Source organism: Montipora foliosa, chromosome 14 (assembly GCF_036669935.1).
Source record: "Montipora foliosa isolate CH-2021 chromosome 14, ASM3666993v2, whole genome shotgun sequence".
Taxonomy (NCBI): Eukaryota; Metazoa; Cnidaria; class Anthozoa; order Scleractinia; family Acroporidae; genus Montipora; species Montipora foliosa.
In genome coordinates, this window is record NC_090882.1 from 6,332,765 (window position 1) to 6,337,764 (window position 5,000).

At 40.8% G+C, this 5,000-nt stretch overlaps 1 protein-coding gene across 5 annotated transcripts in view; it reads left to right on the forward strand.

Annotated features, from left to right (window-relative positions):
* LOC137985168 (tetratricopeptide repeat protein 28-like) overlaps positions 1 to 5,000 on the forward strand; it is a 36,009-nt gene that overhangs the window by 6,228 nt on the left and 24,781 nt on the right. The window lies entirely within an intron of this gene.

The following is a 5,000-nucleotide window of genomic DNA, read 5'->3' on the forward strand; positions in this document are numbered from 1 at the left end:
AAAAAATCCTCCGCACCTCTATTTCTTCCGCCACCCAAAACACAACAGGAAAACGGAGTTATCTGCGGTAAGGAGAGTGACAATATCACAATTCCTTGAAAACACACTACTTCCAGACAATGCAGTCATCGCTACACTCCGGCGATTTCTGCTTACGTTATACAAGTATCCCGCAAGAAGACGGGATCAAAATTCGACAAACACTATAAGCCTAATCCGCCAATCCCCACATCTACCTTTGGGAACCTTAGGAGACTGATATTAAAAGAAAATAATTCGTTTTAGTTTGACGGCAAACACCTCCTACAGACACACGGAATAGCAATGGCACAAAAATGGCAGTTACTGTAGCTTTCTCAGTCATTCCATGGCACATGTAGATAAACAACTATTCCTTTCTAGTCCTCACAAACCTATCGTGTGGAAAGAGTTCAAATAGATGTCAAAACATTATATTGATATGATTGCAAGAAAGCATGTGGGCATATAGGGGCGATGAAATGTATAAAGGCTTTTGTTCCTTTAAATACACTGGAAAAGGTTTATAAGAGCCTCGTACAGTCCTAATTTCAATATTACCCCACCCCCCCTTGTTGGCAAAAATTTCGGCAAAGTACTAAAAGATAAGCTGCAAAGATTCCATTCTCGAACAGCTAGAGTTCTCACGGGTGCTGATTATGATATTCGTCCAACTGAAGTAATTGTGCAAGACGGCGCTGTGCCAAGTCAGCGCTAATGTACAAAATACTAAATGATCACACCGCTCCCGGCCTCAGAAACTCTTTCATTAGAAGGGATAGCGATCAGACTACGCTGATTGGGGTCATACCATGCTATATTCCCTCGTATATGTAACGCTCTAGTGGTCTACGTTTTCATTTGTAAGTTTATATTATTTTGATAGTTTTATTGTGTTAGAGCGGTTTTCAAACGAATGTCGTAAAACCAAAACCGAAGGAATTACTTTGGCCAATCAAAAAGGACGGAGACAATCCAGTAAACCAATCAAAACTCGAAGTAATTACACGTAGCCGACACAAAGCGCAGGGAAATGTGCATGCGCGAGCTACGATTGGTTTTGGTTTCTCTTCTGATTGGTTGAAAAAGTGGCGCGAGAAATTTGAACCAATCATTATATAATTACTTTCGACACTCAATTGAAAACCACTTTATACTGGCCATGCATTATTAGTCTTAGAATTAGTAGTCTTAGAGCGGTTTTCAATTGAGTGTCGAAAGTAATTAGCAAATTACTTTGGTTTATGATTACTTCACTCATTGATTGGTTCAAAGTTCTCGCGCCATTTTTTCAACCAATCAGAAGTGAAACCAAAACCGATCGTGGCTCTCGCGTGCACACTTTCCCGCGCTTTGTGTCGGCTACGTGTAATTACTTCGAGTTACTAGTATATCAGCGTTTCAGGGATTGCGCAACTGGTAAGCTGCACTAGTCATAATGTTCGTACACTGTAGATTCATGAACAAAGTTTGTAATCTATGTAATGTGTTTGGAAAAAAATACAAATTATATAAGTCAGTCTCCATGTAAATTACGATGAATTCCGATGACCATTTGTAGGACCAAGGCCAGAGTTTGCGTTTCTATCTGGGCGTATCTGGTTTTGGTCGGCGTCATAGCAGTGAAAAGTTACTGGAATTACAGGAATGATAAAGGTGTCCAGCTTTCGTCTTCTTGGAGGTGAAGGACTACTCCACCCAGACCATAAGAGGAAGCATCATCGGCTATCTTTGTTTCTTTGTTAGGATCATACAGGGCCAGAACTGGGACTAGCATGAGGTCAGCTTTGATTTTTTGAAGCCTCTTTGCTGTTCATGTCTCCACTGGTTTTCCTTACGATGGAGGTCTCTGATGCTCTTTGTCTTGTGTGCTAGGTGAGCATAGAACTTCGCGGGCTTAGTTGATTTACCAAGCTGAGAAAGGTTCTCACTTCCTGTAAGTTCTGAGAAGGTACCGTAGTAGGCCTACAATCGCTTGAAGCTTTGAGGATCAGCCCCTTAATGCTTTGAAGCTTTGAGTATCAGCCCCTTAATGCCCTGTATTTGAGCTAATGATGTGCCCGAGGAACTTGACTCTGTGGGTGTTGATATGCATTTCTCAAGGTTGAGTGTCTCGCCTGCTTCTTGAAGGCCAGCTTCTTGAACATTTATCTTCAGCGTCCTTTTCGGCCTTGCTCTATGGACTAGGGTTGCTTCTTCTGTTCTCTTTCTGTAACTTCTCTGTCTTTAACCGACCTTTTTATGGATTTCTGATCTACACTTGCGGATATAAGTATCTGACTAAGACTTGTTTCCCTGAAGAAAGGTCTGTTGCTTCTTTACTGTTTCAGACTGACGTGCCTTTGTGACTGCCTTTTCCAAGGTTAGCTGGGAATCCAATTGCAGTTGTTCCGAGAGCTTCTCATCTTTTAGGCCCACAACCATTCTGTCTTGGATTAAGTCATCTTTGAGAGTGCTAAATTCACAATACGCCACAAGATAGTATTGCTATAGGAATAGATCGGTGATGAAGGTTTCCACTGATTAATTGTCCTTTTGACTTCTGAGGATAAAATATCAAGTTCCTCTTGACAACGAAATGAGATTCAAATTTGCCTTTGACAACTTTTCCGATTGAGATAAAGCTGAATGAGCCTACTGTGTCATCAGCTTCTTCGCCCATTAAAAAAATTAATGTGTTCTTAGTTTTCACTCAACCTCTTTCCCAGTGTTTCTCCTCCTCCCTTTCCAAAGAAGAGCAGAATAGCAACAGTTGAGCTCCCAAAGCTGATTAGCACAGTGTGGCTACAGCCTAAGCACTGATGACTCTAAAGCTAAGGTAACAAGCAAGTACCACAAGTTGTTCGTGGGTCTTGGGGTTATGAAGGATAGCTACCACATTCCCCTTAAAGACGATGCCAACATTGATTGATATTTAAGGTAGATATAGCCTGCCAGCAGGCTAATTTGTTTTGGGTATGAAGGGAGTATTTCAGGGCCAGGGACAGAGCTGCCAGCGCGAGAAGAGTGGTGCGCTGGAGGCTCCGCTGCCAAAATACTCGCTCTATACCCAAAACTCGCAGGGTAAGGTGGAGAATGCTATCAGTTCTGTCCTTCGAAGAGGAATGATGTATAATAATGTGGGGATCATGGTCGACTGAATCATCTCCAGTCTAATTTAAAGGAAAAGCGTTTAATTTATTTACGGTTTTGAGTACCAGGATAACTACTTATTTTTTCCCTGATTCCATAAATGTCCACACTAAGATTAAGACGTTGAAGTTTGTGACTAGCGCACTATGGCAGATGAAGTTGTGTTCAGTTCAACAATCTTTTAAAAGACTAATTATTTAGGGGGAAAGATTAGGGTCACTGTCAATCTTCAGGGTTTCTTTCGGAAAATTGCTCTTGTTCGTGTTGTTTTTAAAGAAAACCAAGCAAACTATCTCATTTTATTTATATAAAATTTCACACAAGTAAAGCTGCATTACAAGAGTAGAGCTAAAGCCAGGGCTTAAATGACCTAAGGGCCAGCAAAGAAAGAGAAAATAAATTACTTGAGTAATGGCAAGAATTAAGGAAATGATTTCTGTATAGTTCCCTACTTCACTATGCATGCAGAATAAATTAATTAATATGCGTTCACGCTGTTGTTTTGTAGAACAATCCTTATACCCAAGGGTATTGAATAATACTTATGGGATAAAGAAAAATGGATCTCATTTCTCTCTCTCTCTCTCTCTCTCTCTCTCTCTCTCTCTCTCTCTCTCTCTCTCTCTCTCTCTCTTTGTTCTTTACCCACATCGCTCACACCCTTGCTCTTTTCGTCCCAGCTTTCGTAGCCTGCTCGGAGGTGGTAGATGTTTTTGTCACCACGAAACACGTATCAGACGCCATATTGGCATATTGCACGTGCAGGGCGTGCAAAGCTATTGTTTTTGCCCACTAAATATGCACATTTGTGACGTTCTCTAATAATCAAGATGGCTACCGAAGTAATAGCGTCAGCAAAGCGAGATTTGAACATTTGGAAATTGTCCCTTACTTACAGCCGATCCCTAGTGATGCATAGAGTGGTGCAAAGAACACAATAATATTATTTACTTTCGTGTTCCGTGTCCAAAATCTGTGTGGAAATGCGGTCAGTTGGTAAAGACAAAGTGCATCGGGAGATGGATTTGTTTCGTGATGCTTAAGAAAAAACTGCAATGAATAACCTTCAATCCTCCAGAACTCACGATTTTCTGGCAGCTTTCCTTGAAAAAATATTAGCCCAAGCGACCTGTGGCCGGAAAGCTTACGATTGCTTACAGACGGAATCCAGACAATTCGCCCTACGGACAATCCCCAATTAGCCCCGGACAGTTAGCCCCCTGATAATGATGCTGGACAATTAGCCCCCAATATAAAACCCACAAAGTAATCCCAGGAACTTAAAGCTAAACTGTCAACATAACAACTAGTTGCAACCGGACAATGATCTCTCTGAATACACTTATGGAAAATCAACTAAAAGTACGCTTTCATTGTAGCGCAATCTATCGTATCGATAATACGTCGTAGTGAATAGTTATCTGTCCTTGGTTTATTCTTAAACGAGCACGGTGACCCACATTTTTTATTTCCGATAATTTTGGTGTACAAATTGTGCCCATTAGAGCGAAAAACTTTAAAAAAAATTTGTCGGAAGGAAAAAAAGATATAGCTAAAAACGTACACAAAGCCCCTTACCCAGGGATTTAAATTATGATCTTCAAAAAAACAACTCGAGAAACGATTTGAGTCGACTTCGCTCTAAGTTGTGATTTTTCCTTAAACAAAATAAGACAGTGTTCCATATGCTCTAGACTTTTACCTATAGGGTGTTTTTTCAAATGGTACTTTAAAAACCCTCTCGTTTAGCTACCGCAAAATGTACCCTGAGCCGATGAGATAATGCGCGTGATAAGTATCAGTACAGGCATCATTGGGGTAAGATTGGCCCATTACATCTCTTAAGCAAG